The sequence below is a fragment of the Piliocolobus tephrosceles genome, chromosome 1 (assembly GCF_002776525.5).
Source record: "Piliocolobus tephrosceles isolate RC106 chromosome 1, ASM277652v3, whole genome shotgun sequence".
Lineage (NCBI taxonomy): Eukaryota > Metazoa > Chordata > Mammalia > Primates > Cercopithecidae > Piliocolobus > Piliocolobus tephrosceles.
In genome coordinates this window covers 68,687,323-68,703,005 of record NC_045434.1, presented here as the reverse complement: position 1 = coordinate 68,703,005, position 15,683 = coordinate 68,687,323, and positions in this window count along the sequence as shown.

Sequence of the window (15,683 nt, the reverse complement as noted above, 5' to 3'; positions counted from 1 at the left end):
AACAAGAAGTGAAGTGCCTACTGGGGGATCACCCCTGTCCCCACCAGTCAGGCAGCAGGTGCACATGTGCAATGGGTGAGCTCCTGAGGTGAAAGGGCTACATAACATCCGCCTCCCTGCTGCTATAACCCTTACAGGCTGTTTCCTTCACACGGCAAGCCAGTGATAGTGGCCTTGAGGCTATATGATGAGGCTATTAGAGGAGAGAGGATGGTGATGGTGATGGTGATGATGACAGCGGTGATGGTGATGATGGAGGTGGAGGTGATGATGGAGGTGATGATGAAGGGGAGAGCCAGCTGGGAGGGGCCTTGATGAATGAGGAGAAGGCCGTGCATGGGTTATGTAGGTTGTCACCACCTCTTGGTGTTCAGGGTGCTGCTCCCCAGTAGTGGTACTTGCCATTTTACCAGACAACCCTTGACATTACGTTGCTGCCACCACCTTTGCTCTGCCTTTGCTCTGGGCTCTCTGGACAGCAGCAACTCCCTCTGCCATCCTGGATTACATCACTTGGTTTTAGGTGAGCCAGGACAGCCCCTGGAGAGGAATAAACATGCTGAAAGGGAATTCACAGGAAGGGGAACTGACATTTAAGTGCCTACTTTATGCCAGGCACTGTGCTAGGCTTTCTTTTTCCTTTTCTTTTTTTTTATTAAAGAGCATAAACATGAAATTCATATATCTTAAATTAGTTATTAGAACCCCACACAGTTAATTTCTTTTTCCCATGTCTGGTTTGCTAAAAATTATTTAAGATCTTAATTCCCCACTGTTTTGGCAAGATATGATGAAATTGATAAAATATTTTTTTAAACTTAAAAAAGAAGGAAATCCTGCCATTTGCAACAATATGTATGAAACTTGAGGACATTATGCTAAATGAAGTAAGCCAGACACAGAAAGACGAATACTGCATGATCTCACTTACACATGAAATCTAAAAAATGTTGAACTCCTAGAAACAGAGAGCAGAGGGGTGATTACAGGGTGTGGGAGAAATGGGGAAGTGTTGTTAAAAGGAACTAATTTGTAGTTGTAAGATGAATAAGTTCTGGAAACCTAATGTATAGCATGGTGACTATAGTTAATAATAGATTGTATACCTGAAATTTGTTAGGAAAGTAGATTTTTTTTTTTCTTTTAAAACAGAGTCTTGCTCTGTCGCCCAGGCTGAGTGCCGTGGCGTGATCTCGGCTCACTGCAGCCTCCACCTCCCGGGTTTAAACAATTCTTGTGCCTCAGCCTCCCGAGTAGCTGGAATTACAGGTGTGCACCACCACACCCAGCTAATTTTTGTATTTTTAGTAGACATGGGGTTGTACCATGATGGCTAGGCTGGTCCCGAGCTCCTGACCTCAAGTGATCTGCCTGCCTTGGCCTCCCAAAGTGCTGGGATGACAGGTCTGAACCACTGCCTGAAAATAAATCTTAAGTGTCACCACATATACAGACAAGCACAAAGGTAACTATGTGGGGTGATGAATACATTACTTAGCCTAGATGTGGTAATCATTTTACAATGTATACATATATCAAAACATCATGTTGTGCAACTTGAGTATATGCAATTCCTATTTGTCAGTTCTACTTCAATAATGCTGAATAGAAATAAATTAAAGTCAAAACCCCCCTGTTCACATTGGATCAATGGATAATGAACACATAGCCAACATGGGAAATTTTCAAAGAAAAGTAAATATATTACTTTAATCATTAAAAAAGTTGTGAAATTGCTTGGCTTTTTGTAGATAATATACATGACAGGAGAACTGTGTCAAATTTCTGGTCTTCTATGTAGCTCTGACTTTATGGTCAATATTCTGAATCGCATTCTATTCTCAAAGCAGCAAAATAACTTGAAGGCTTGAGAATGAACATTTTTGGTCTAATTGCTCACCAAAACCTGTTTTTCTCCTCATCCCAGTCACATGTCCCAGCCTTTCTTGTAGTCAGATATGGCCAAATGGATAAATTTCCTCCAAAGGAATGTGAGCACAAGTGCTGTGTGTCACTTCCAGGACTATGCCTGAATGTGTTTCTTCCCTAGTCTCTTCCCCATTTCCACACACTGAGACTGAGCCATGGCAATGATTCAACCAGGACCATGCAGACAACAAGACCTAGGGAACAGAGGAGCAACAAGATGGAAAAAACTTAGATCCCCGAATCATTAGGTGGAACAGAACCACCCACTGCTTGGAATGCCCACCTTGAACTCTTATGCGAGAAAAAACTAAACTTTTATCTTTTTTTTTTTTGAGACAGCGTCTCACTTTGTCACCCAGGCTGGGGTGCAGTGGCACCATCTCGGCTCACTCCAGCCTGGATCTTCCAGGTTCAAGCCATCCTCCTGCCTCAGCCCCCCAGGTAGCTGGGACTACAGGCACACACCACCATGCCCAGCTAATTTTTGTCTTTTTAGTAGAGACAGGGTTTCGCCATGTTGCCCAGGCTGCTCTCAAGCTTCTGGCCTCAAGCGATCTGCCAGCCTCAGCCTCCCAAAGTGCTGAGATTACAGACATGAGCCACTGTGCCCGGCCTCTTTTATTTTCTTTAAGGTATGGAATTATTGATGGGTCTCTGTTAGAGAAACCTAACGTTACACTAACTAATATAAAAATTAGTATAGAAAATATAGCATCGCTATTATCAAAATCTGAAATATGTGGCATTGTCTTAGCAGTTGAGAGATAAGAAAATTGGTATTATATACTGGAAAGCCAGTGTCCTTTTTATGCTGAGGCAAAAAAAAATTTGGTAATAATGAGGAAGAAGAAGAGGAAGAAGAGGAAGGGGAGGAAGGGGAGGAAGAAAGAAGAAGAAGGGGCCGGGCGCGGTGGCTCAAGCCTGTAATCCCAGCACTTTGGGAGGCCGAGACGGGTGGATCACGAGGTCAGGAGATCGAGACCATCCTGGTCTACACGGTGAAACCCCGTCTCTACTATAAAATACAAAAAACTAGCCGGGCGAGATGGCGGGCGCCTGTAGTCCCAGCTACTCGGGAGGCTGAGGCAGGAGAATGGCGTAAACCCGGGAGGCGGAGCTTGCGGTGAGCTGAGATCCGGCCACTGCACTCCAGCCTGGGCGACAGAGCGAGACTCCGTCTCAAAAAAAAAAAGAAAGAAGAAGAAGGAAGGAGAAGGAGGAGGAGGAGAAGGAGAAGGAGAAGGAAGAAGAACTACTATACCCGGGAGAGAACTTTGGGAGTGGTGACTGGTCCATGGAACTGACTGAAACCTTCTCAGTTTTTGAGGGAACTAATTGCCAAATAAATTGCAAGCCTCATCAATAAAAACGTCTTTAAGCATTTAAACCTTAAAGCAGCACTTGCGCCCCCACGTCTGCACCAGCAGGACCAGGCTGTGAAATCTGCATTGCTCCTAACAGGGCTTAATCAAATACTCACTTTGTATGTTGCAAAAGGGGATAATAGATGAAGAACTTCTCAGAAGGCAAAGCCATCAGTCATGAGGGACCATGGACATACCTCTTCCATACTCTTACCACTTCCTGCCAACTGGGATTCACCATGTTGTTGTGTAGCTACTGGTCATTCATTTTCATTGCTCAGTAGTATTCCATTGTAAGAGTATACCATAGTTATGTATCTATTCTTCATTGACAGATGTTTAGGTTGTTTCTAGGTTTCATTTTATTTTTTCGCAAAACTGTACATGAACATTCTTGTACATACTTTTAATTGCACCTGTGCACGGATTTCTCTAGGGTATATTCTTAGGAGTACAATTGATGAGTTGTTGGGTACTTTACTAGAAATGCCAAACTCAAAGTGGTCGTACCAGTTATACTTCTTCATGCGATATATTTGTGTTCTCTTTGTTTCATAGTCTTGTTTGCTATCTTCAGGTGTTTTAATTTTGCCAACCTTGTGAATATCTACTAGTGTATATATGGAGTTTAATTTATATTTTCCAATTACTACTGAGGCTGAGTATTTTTCATGTTGTTTATTGGCCATTTGTAGTTTCTCTTTTGTGCCTATTCAAAACTTTTGGGGAGAGCTCTTGGGTTATCTATCATTTTTATGTTAATTTGTAGGAATTCTTTTATGTAATCATTGATCTTTTACATAATGTTACAAATATGTTCTCTCATTTTGTGGCTTGTCTTTTTACTCTGTATCTGGTGTTTTGATGAACAGAGTAGTTAAATTTAATATGGTTAAACTTATCAATCTTTTTATCCCTCAGTCTGTATCTCTTCCTATCTATGGTTCACATTCAGGATCTCTGAAAGTTCATCTAATTGGTTGACCAGGCACAGTATAGGGAAATGTGGTGTGGTTGATACACTCTTACCAGACCATTTCCTAGGACCTGGGCCACCTATGGATGTCTGCCTCGCACTCAATGCCAATCTCTGGATCTAGTAGCTGGGGCCTAAGATGGAGAGTACCATTTAATTTTTATTTACTGATTTGTTTTTTTTTTGTGTTTTTTTTTTTTTTTTTTTGAGACAAGACTAACTCTGTTGCCCAGACTGGAGTGTAGTGGCCCAATTTTGGCTCACTGCAACTCCTGCTCCTGGGTTCAAGAGACTCTCCTGCCTCAGCCTCCCGAGTTGCTGGGATTACAGACACCTGCCACCATGCCTGGCTAATTTTTGTATTTTTAGTGGAGATGGGGTTTCACCATGTGGGCCAGGCTGGTCATGAACTCCTGGCCTCCTGTGATCAGCCCACCTCAGCCTCCCAAAATGCTGGGATTACAGGTATGAGCCACCATGCCCGGCCTAGAATACCATTAAAAGCAATAAGTAGGCTAGACGTGGTGTCTCATGTCTGTAATCTCAGTACTTTGGGAGGTCAAGGCAGGTGGAACACATGAGGCCAGGAGTTCGTGACCAGCCTGGCCCACATGGTAAAACCCATCTCTAATAAAAATACAAAACTTAGCCGGGCATGGTGGTGGGGGCCTGTAATCCCAGCTACTTGGGAGGCTGAGGCGGGAGCATCACTTGAAACCAGAAGACGGAGGCTGCAGTGAGGTAAGATTGCACCACTGCACTCCAGCCTGGGCAACAGAGTGAGATTCCATCACAAAATAATAATAATAAAATTAAAATTAACAAATAAATAAATAATGGGGCAGGAGGAAATCAGACAAAGAATAAGATTGCCAAGTCTAGAAATATTACTCTTGGATCAAGAAAACATGATCTACATATACAGTGGAATATTATTCAGCCTTTAAAAAGGGGGAAATACTGTCATTTGCATGACATCATGGATGAACCCAGAGGAAATTATGTTAAGTGAAATAAACCAGGCACAGAAAGATAAATGCCACATGATCTCACTTATACATGAAGTGTGGAAAAGTCAGACTCATGGAAACAGAGTTAAATGGTGGTTATCGGAGGCCAGGGGTAGGGGGATTGGGGATATGTTGGCCAAAGGACACAGACTTAGACAGACAGGAGGAATAAGTCTAAGAGGTCTATCGTATACCATGGGACTACAATTAATAACAATGTATTATGTACTTGAAAATTGAAAGAAGAAAAATAAATATTATTTACTGATAAGAAAACTCTTAATCCACATCCAGAGATAAAGAAAATAATTAGCAGGAGATTTCTTAGAAGTTATATAATTTCATAGTATGGGACTTTGAAAAAACTATTTGGTAATTGAATACCTAATAACAATAACCCACCTAAAATGTGATTTTTTACACAGTTTATTGATTAAATTAGGGTGATTCCAAAGTTAGTACCAGGAAGTTATAAGTTTAAAACTTCATGAGAGTCTGTTGAAATGATAACTACAATTGCAATCTAACAGGTGGCAGTCCAAAGTCTACAGGGAGGAGAGCCAGTGAGTTAAGATTTGCCAGGGTCCATCGAGGAATTTCCAAGAGAGCTGGATGGGATAGACAACATTCCTGTAACTTCAGGAAGCTCTGTTTCAGTTTTTGAAAATGAGAACATCCTCTTACCAGAAGCCTCAAGCTCAAATGAGGAAAGGAGCTGCTGGGAACTTGCATGGGGCAGACTGCTAACAGGAAAACTCTGCAGGGAAGATCCAGAGAACCAGAAAACAACTATCCCAGAATCACTGGCTCATGCAACCCCATAAGCATTTATCAAATGCCTGCCATGTGGCAGATACTGTGGTGGACACAAAGTTGAAGATAAATTCTCCATATCCAATAGAACTCTTCATGTTGCAAGCTAGAAAGAACTTGGCTCCAACTTAATAGCAATTGTTTTGGCTCAAGTAAAAGGAAGTTCAGAGGTAGGACAGGCTTCTGGGTTAGATTCATTCAGTAGCTTTTGGGTCATCTCCCATGTACTGGTCTCATCTTCAGACTGGCTTCCCTCATTGTGCCAAATTGGCTCTTTGTGACACCAGGATTTACAAAAGAGAGGAAAAGTTCTAGGTTAGAACTTTCCCAGAAACACCTTTCCCAGAAACACCTAGTGAAGATTGCCTTGCTCTTCATTGGTTCACATTAGGTCACATGATCTTTCCAAAATTAATTCCTGTATCCAGAGAAATGCCATGCATTGTATGGTTCAGAAACCCAGGCATACACAAATTGGCTTGGCAAACAGCATGGGATTGATTACCTCTAGATAATAAAAACTCATCTCTGGAGCTAGGGCTTGGAACCATCTTCCCCCAAAGTCAATAGGCCAGAAAGCGAATGCTGAGTGAAATTTGGGATACTATCAGAGAGTGGCAGAAAGCACACTGTGTCATCTTCCAATAAATATCCATTACTGTTTCAATTTGCAAGAAGTTTACAGTTTAGAGGGGAAGACAGGGCTGTAATTTACTCATAATGAAAAAGTGATATGAGAGATACAAAGTACTTTGAGAAACTAGAGGAGAAGGTTGTTTATAGCACCTGAGGGATTAAGGAGCTGAGCTGTGACAGATGCATTTTTGAAAGATACAAAAATAGAAATATATTTGTCACAGGATCCTTGGGATGTCGCTTTTCTGGTCAGAAACCTCTGTGGCTGTTGGTGCTTTTGCTTGAGTTTTGCTCAGGCCTGCTGGGCTCGTACCATCCACTTGGCCTGGCAGGCTGCACTCAGCTCATACTACTGGCTTGGATTGCACACTTGCCAAGGGCGAGCCAGGTGTGCAGTAGTGAGGGGTGTGTGAGCAAGTGAGTGTGGGGTCTGGCCAGTGTGCACAGTCAGGCACACTGGCTGCTGCAGTGGGGCAGGCAGCTCCAGGTGCCAGCACGGCACTGGCTCTCTGCAAGGCTGTGGCTGGACCAGGTGCACTGGAAACAGCTTCTCACAGCTGCCATTGGGGAACACAGTGGCACCTGGAAGCTTGGAGACTTCAGGAATCACAGGGCCCCAAAAAGGGAGTAACAGCCTTGGCTCAAAGAGCCCCCAAGTCTGGGCTCCCCAAAGGACTGTAGCTCTTCTCACCTTCTCTTCACCTGCAACTTGGTGAACAAGGGGCATGTTTCAGCCCTGTTTGTGTTATAGCTCTTTCAGCCCTGCCATTTGGTAGTTCCTGAGTTCTTGTCCTGCTCCAGGAAGAATGAGATATGTGGACAAGTGGAGGGTGAGTATGGAGAAGAGAAGCTTTATTGAGTGACAGCTCAGAGGAGACCCTGGAGTGGGTAGCTCCTCTCTGCAACTGGTTGTCCTGATGTCTCCCACTCTCAGCAGAGAGGAGGCCCTGAAGTGAGTAACTCCTCTCTGCAGTTGGTCATCCTGATGTCTGCTGCCCTCAGTAGAAAGAAGGCCCTGGAGTGGGTAAGGTAGCTCCTCTCTGCAGCTGGTTGTCCCAACATCTGTAGCTCTCAGTAGAGAGGAGGCCCTGGTATGGGTAGCTCCACTCTGCAGCTGGTCATCTTGATGTCTGCTGCTCTCAGCAGTGAGGAGGCCCTGGAGTGTGTAGCTCCTCTCTGCAGCTGATAATCCTGATGTCTGCTCGGCTCTGGCTGAGCTGGGAGATTTTATGGGCTTCAGAGCTGAGGAAGTGAGCATCAGTTGGTCCATGGGTGGCCATGGGTGGGCTCCGAAAAAGCACCACAAGTTCCCACTCTGGTTTGTGGGGACTGGCAGCCCAGTTCTCAGCCTTCAAGCCCTCCCTGGCCTGAAGGTGGGACCTCACCAGGGACCCACCCTCTTCCACCCAGGAGACTATTTGCCTCCCACTGCCATTAATGATGCCCAGGTTGTTTGCGCTAAGGAGCACCTGAAGGCCAATGCTGAACTGCCCTCAGCCCCACCTAGGCTTCCCTTCCATGCGTATTGGTGCCCAAAGTCTAGAGGGGGCCAAGCTGGCAGGGGGCTGTCGTGTCAGCACTGCCCCAAGCGTGTGCACACCCAGCTAGGTGCAACAGCACCTGGGCTCAGCCCCAACCTTGCTCCAAGATCAGATCAGGTGCCAGGAGTGGGAGAGGCCAGGCAGTAGGAGCAGACACCTCTGAGCCTGTGTGGGAAGGGGACCTTCCCAGGCTCCCAAGAGTGCAGAGATGCCCAGCTCTGCAGCCCCAGCTTGGATGACTGTAGCTGCACCCAGGGGGGCAGGGTTCCTGTATGCTCTGTGGAATAAGAGACATGGGTCCACAGCTGTGATTTGGGTGACTATAGCTGCACCCAGAGGTCAGGGCTCCTGCCTGCTCCCAGCACTCCCAAGAGCACAGGTAGGCCCAAGTCTGTAGCCACAACTTGGGTGGCTGAAGCTGTGCTTGGGAGGGTGGGGCTCCTGCCTGCTCCCAGCCCACCCAAGAACACAAGGAGGGGAGGTAGGGAATGAGTAAAATTTGTAGTAATATGGAAACATCCAAGTGAAAATATCTAAAGAAAATCTGGGAGCAGACAGACCTTGAGAAGCAGTGTTGGAAGCCATTAGCATAAGAGAAATGAACTATCATATATTAAATACTACATAGATGTCAGACTTGTTCTAAGCATTTTATTTGTATTATTTCTTTTAACTTTCATAATGCAGTACAGAGACTCCTGTCTTAATTTTACTAAAAAGGAATCTGGCACTTGAAAAGGTAATTTACCAAGGCCATTCAGCTGGGAAATGGATGAGTAGGATTCAAACCCAGTAGCTGGGATCAGGGTCTGGGTGCTGAAGCTATGACTATGGCCAAGGTGGCTCAGGAATAGAAGAAAGAAGACATTTTCCAGTCTTTGTCTCCAAAATGCAGCAATCTTAGATTCACACGAATGCTTTGACTTTTTATTAATATATTTATTCAAAATTATTTTGTTGTCCATAGCTCTTTTTTCCCTATAATGCCTGGGATCTTTTTGGCTACAAGTAACTGGAAACACTGACTCAGTAAGCCAAAGCAATAAGGAAAAAATATCACTTCATGTAACAAGAAGTCCCAGCTGGGCTTATGGTGGCTCAGGCCTATAATCCCAGCACTTTTGGAAGCTGAGGCAGGTGGATCACTTGAGGCCAGGAGTTCATGAACAGTCTGGCCAACATGGTGAAACCCTGTTTCTACTAAAAATACAAAAATTAGCCAGGCGTGGTGGCAGGTACCCGTGATCCCAGCTAGTCAGGAGCCTGAGGTAGGAGAATTGCTTGAATCCAGGAGGCAGAGGTTGCAGTGAGCCAAGAATGGGCCACTGCACTCCAGCCTGGGTGACAGAATGAGACTCCATCTCAAAACAAAAACAAAAACAAACAAACAAGTCCCAATGTGGTCAGTTCCAGGGTTGATTAATTCAGCGAGTCAGCAACTCAGCATCGTTACGAACCCTGATTATTTCCCGTTTTGCATCTTCAGCATGTCAGGCCTTTAAGCAAACTCTCTTGATAGACCAAAGATAACAACCAAAGTTCATGTCAACACATCAAGACCTGACAACAGCTGTGGGGAAAAGACAGGCCACCTCTTCAAGTTTGATTTTTTTTTTTTTTTTTTTTGAGATGGGGTCTTGCTCTTGGCTCACTGCAGCCTCGACCTCCTTGGTTCAAGGGATCCTCCCAACTCAGCCTTCTAAGTAGCTGGGACTATAGGTGGGTGCCACCAAGCCCAGCTCATTTATTTATTTTTTTTGTAATTGTTTGTAGAGATGGGGTTTTGCCGTGTTGCCAAGGCTGGTCTCGATCTCCTGAGCTCAAGTGATTCCCCACCTCAGCCTCCCAAACTGCTAGGATTTCAGTTGTGAGCCACTGATCTCGCCCCCACCAACCCCACCTTTTTTCATTAAAACAGCAACAACAACAACAACAACAACAAAAATACGATGGCTAATCTGCCCTCATATCATGTTGCCCAGAATTGTGTTATACACCTATTCTTAATCAATCATTAGCAAAGAGAATGGGATATTGCTTAATTGATTTAGCAAAGTGTATGACCACATGGAAGACAATGGATTCACGACAACAATAAATTAGGGGCCGGGCGCGGTGGCTCACACCTGTAATCCCAGCACCTTGGGAGGCTGAAGCGGGTGGATCATCTGAGGTCAGGAGTTCGAGACCAGCCTGGTCAACATGGTGAAACCCCATCTCTACTAAAAATGCAAAATTAGCTGGGTGTGGCGGTGGGCACCTGTAATCCCAGTTACTCAGGAAACTGAGACAGAAGAATTGCTTGAACTTGGGAGGCAGAGGCTACAGCGAGCTGAGATCAAGCCACTGCACTCCAGCCTGGGCAACAGAGTGAGAGTCTGTCTAAAAACAAAAACAACAACAGCAAAACAAAACAAGAAAACCCCAATAAATGGGTGCTCTCTTAGGAGAGAAACCAGGAGACTGGGTGTGGAGCTGAAGTAGTGAGGAGGTGGGAGATGAGAGGTTTGAGGAAGCAATCAACATGCCTACTAAATTTCCATTCACATCATATATTCTCAACGGCAGTGATATTCCCCCAGGAGGGCAAATAAATGCTTCAATGAGGATTTTACTCTTTTTATATGTAAAACAGAAATATACATAGAGTATATTAACAGAAATATACATAGAGTACATTAACAGATATACCATATGTCTATGATATTAACATTTCATAAGAAAGATGATTAGAAAAAAATGCCTAAAGCAGCTTCCTAGAGAGGGGTGATCATTAAGAAAAGGTTAAGAAACACTGGTTAACATCAATATGTCTTTATCCAGAAATAGAAATTCCTAGAGAAAATTAGCTGTGCTGAACAGAGAACTGTGTGGTACTCAAGGCAGCACTTTGAGGACATCTGCAAAGGGGAGTAGCTGTGAGGCAGCTGCTGGTGGCGGTGGTGATGATTATAACAACACTGGCACCCTCTGACCACTTAGTGTATTCTGTCTCCATCTGGTTCAGATCTGTACATATCATAGCAGCCAACATTACATGTTTTATTTATACCTTTCACTCTGGTGAGTACTTGGCAAGTATCAACTTGTTAAGTCTTCACAACAACCAGTTGAAGAGGGTATCTACATTTGACAGATGAGGAAACTGAGGCATGGAAGGGTTAAATGACTCTCATAAGAAAGTAGTTGAATGGGGATTTGAAAAAAAAATTTTGTATTGAAATTTCAAATATAGGCATTCCTCACTTTCTACAGTAGTGCAAGACTGTGAAAATGGTCATGCAAACAATCTGTAATAATCAATGGGGGAAAATTACAATTTGTTTCATGACCTTTAAAAATGTTTGTCAAAGCATTAAAAATGCTCTTACTTTCAGTTGTAAATGTATAGGGAAATGAAAAAATTATTTTAAAAACCCAATATTTATTTAGTACACTAGAATTTAAAACATTGGAAACATTGAAAATAGGTGTTTTATTTCTTGGTAAAAAATGTATCTGGATAATTTGAACAGTGCTTGCCTTCTCATTGTTTAATGTATGATAAGGAGTGAACATCTTTTTTATGTCTTAGCTTATTGTCACACTCCTGAATTTGGATCAGCTTGCAGCATTTTATCTTTTGCACTTTCAATGATGTAAAACATCTCCAAGTGTGCCCTTTTATGCCTAGTGTTCCATTATTGGAACGCTAAGCATGTGGCAGTTATCTTATATATCCTACTGCTCAAGGTCATCGCCAAGGTCTGATTTTCAAAATTCAAAAAATTGCATCCTCAGGCATAAATGGGTTAATGTGAAGGTTTTTTTCCCCCAGTGTCACTTCCTCTGGGACATCTTCATCCCCTTTATTTTACCCATTTGTGTTGACGTCACTAGCTCTCCAGCTACATACACAGAGTCTTGAAAGGTGGCGGTATCGACATTACCATGGTTCACAATTTTCTCCTATAATTCTATTTGTGTTTGTCTTGAATTTCACTGCCATTGTTATCACTTTTCATTTGTTTGGTGCTTTCTTTCTTTCTCTCTTTCTTTCTTTCTTTCTTTCTTTCTTTCTTTCTTTCTTTCTTTCTTTCTTTTCTTTCTCTTTTTCTTTCTTTCTCTTTCTCTCTCTCTTTCCTTCCCTCCTTCCTTCCTTCCTTTCTTCCTTCCTTCCTTCCTTCTTTCCTTCTTTCCTTCCTTCCTTCTTTCCTTCCTTCCTTCCTCCTGGCCAGTTTCCTCTTTTAACTATCCATTTTTTGGGGAAAATGTCATGGGTTTATCACTAGGAGACAAGGAGGCAACATGAAATGTGCTCCTGTCTCTCTGTGAACTGAGCCACAGATGGGCAGTGACCAATCATCAACTGACAGACTTTGAAAGAAGTTATGTGACTGACCACTGATCATGATCTGCATCTGTTATTTACACAGTGATTTGGGGACTGAAGCGCCAGCAGCCAAGTTTGTACTTTATACAATTACTCACATTAATATACTGTGGAAACTGAAATGTGAACTGTGTTGTGGGGTGACTGATGTTATTTAACTAAACCATGGCAACCGAAATCCATGCAGATTGGAGCCATGCAAATTGAGAACTGCCTGTATGGCCATCCCTTAATATTCTTGGGGGATTGGTTCCAGGACCCCAGCAGAGACCAAAATCCACAGATGATCAAATCTGTGATATAAAATGCCTAGTATTTGCATACAACATAATGCACTTCCTCTTTAAATCATCTCTAGATTACTTGTAATACCTGATACAATGTAAGTGCCATGTAAATTGTTGTTATACTGTTTTAGGGAATAATGACAAGGAAAAATGTCTGTAAGCCATGGGCCTGTAGTCCCGGCTATGTGGGAAGCTGAGATGAGAGGATTATTTAAGCCCAGGAGCTTGAGTCCAGCCTGGCCAGCACAGAGAGACCCCCATGTCTAAAAACAATAAATAAGATAAAATAAAATAAAATAAAGTAAACCTTTACATGTTCAGCAGAGATGCAATTTTTTCCAATATTTGTGATCCTCAGTTGAATCCATGGATGCAGAATCCAAGGATGTGGAACCCACAGATCTGAAGAGCCCACTGTATATACAAAGCAGGCAGATTTGTACAGATTTTAGATATACAAATCCTAATGTATCCAACACCTAGCTTCAACCATTATCAACTCATGGCCAATCTTGTTTCTGCAATACCCCCATTCATTTTGAAGCAAATCCCTGACATCTCATCATTTCATTCTTAAATAGCTCTATATGCAATTAAGACTGGGGATTTTGATCTAACTCTATCAAATTCCACGGCATGAACTTGTAAAAATACACTCGCCAGCTTCTTGGGGAGGGTAGACCCAGAGAAATGGAATGGCATACTAATAGGTATTTGCTCCTTTCATCCTGACTGCAACCCCATGAAGTTGAAGTCTTGTTGTCCTCATTTTTTCAGATGAGGAAACTGAGGCATGGAGGGGTTAAGTGACTTGTCCAAGGTCACACAGTAAGTGAATAGTTGAGTCAGGCATTATATTCAGATCTGATTCCACATCTCATTCTCTTCTTACATAGCACAACTGCACAGAAGGGGGTCTTAACCATTGCCGACATTCTCCTGTGTCCCGCCTCCTGTACCAGTTAGCACCCCAGCTATGGCCAAGAACTTAGGAACCATATATTCTTTCTTTCTTTGCACCCCTGGTCTTCCTGGAATATACTCTCAGTGGGAAAAACAAAACAAAATGAAACAAAAACAAGGACTCAGCACACATCTTTGCTGAGGTGTTGACTTCTCCCAGTCCTGAGGGAGATAGTTCCTTCTGGCACTGAATCCATTGTCAGGGTCACACTTGTGCCATGCTGAGGAGGGCTCAGAAGAATCCTAGTCTTATCAACAACCCCCTTCCCCAACAGTGTCCTCTGCCACTGACTCACAGAAAAACCTAATGGAACAGGTTACTGTGTTGAAACCTGCAATGCCCCTAGCTGTGCCTTATCTGGGCCTGGATTCAATGACTCTTCGTTTAGTGTTCAAACACCTTAGCCCTGGACTGTGGCCTTTCAGGGCTGAAGGTCTGGCAGGGGAAGGGACTTGCCTGGAGGGATCTGATACTGTGAAAACAGCAGAGGAGAGGAAGAGGGAATGGGAGGGATGATGAAAAGGAGGAACAGAGGAGAGGGAGAGGAAGAGGGAGAGAAGAAGGAGCCAGAAGGAGGAAGAGAAAGAAAAGAAATCCTGCTTGCATTCTATTGGCACCTCTCTGAACATTGCCACCAATTCTAAGGGGACTTGTGTCCCAGCCCATAATCCCTCAAGTGCTAAGAGAATAGGCCTCATAGTGGCTTTTCGGTCTTTTTTTTTCTTTTCAACTACAGCTTTCTGATTTCTTTGGAAAGCTTCCTTCTATTCCAGAACTAAGGCACATTTTTCTCTTGCTCCTAGAGGCTGTGCAGAGGGACAGGGTCTTTTTGATCCCCTTTGGCTGGAGTTTCCCAACAGTCTCAGAAATGACTCTGGGTGTGGCTGGAAGATATTTAAGGAAGGAGGTAGGAGGCACTAAGAACAGAGGGACTGGGGGTTGATAAAAGAAGGAAGAAACAAGTGGCCCAGTTTATGTCTATTTAGATCCCAGGCATTATAGCCTTACATATGGCATCCCATCAATTGAAATAGATGGTGGCTTTTGTCTGCCCAAATCTACTCCCGCTCACAAATTCTTATTTTTTGGTAACAACATTTACACATACCCTGTCCTCTGGGAAATTTCCTCTCCCCATTCTCAATGATTCTGATGGGAATGCCAATCACAAAACCCTTCTTGCCTCACAGAGGTAAGCGCGCAGCCCAGATCTGGCCAATCGGAGCCTTCCTTGGGCTTACACATATGGGTATTGGGAAAGAGAAGCCCTCCTTCCCTCTCGGGTTGCTAAGGAGAAATTAAATAAAACTAGGGTGACATGCACCTGTAGTCCCAGCTACTCCAAAGGCTGAGGCAGGAGGACTGCTTGAGCTTAGGAGTTCGAGGCGGCAGTGAGCTGTGATTGTGCCACTGCACTCCAGTCTGGGCAACAGATTGAGACCTTATCTCTATTTTTTAAAACACTGAAATTAGGCTGGGTAGTGGCTCATTCCTGTTACCCTAGCACTTTGGGAGGTCGAGATGGGAGAATTGCTTGAGGCCAGGAGTTTGTGATCAGCCTGGTCAATCCCATCTCAAAATTAAAAAAAAAAAAACAAAAAACCTGAAACTATTTGCAACCATTGCCACCATTTGTATGGAGGAAGCTCATTTGTAGTAGGAGAAAATAAGGGCAACACACAAAAAGAAGTGTGTGTGTGAAGAGAGAAAGATAAATTGAGATACATGTTTCCAGTTATTCATTTATCTATCTATCTATCTATCTATCTATCTATCTATCTATCTATCTAT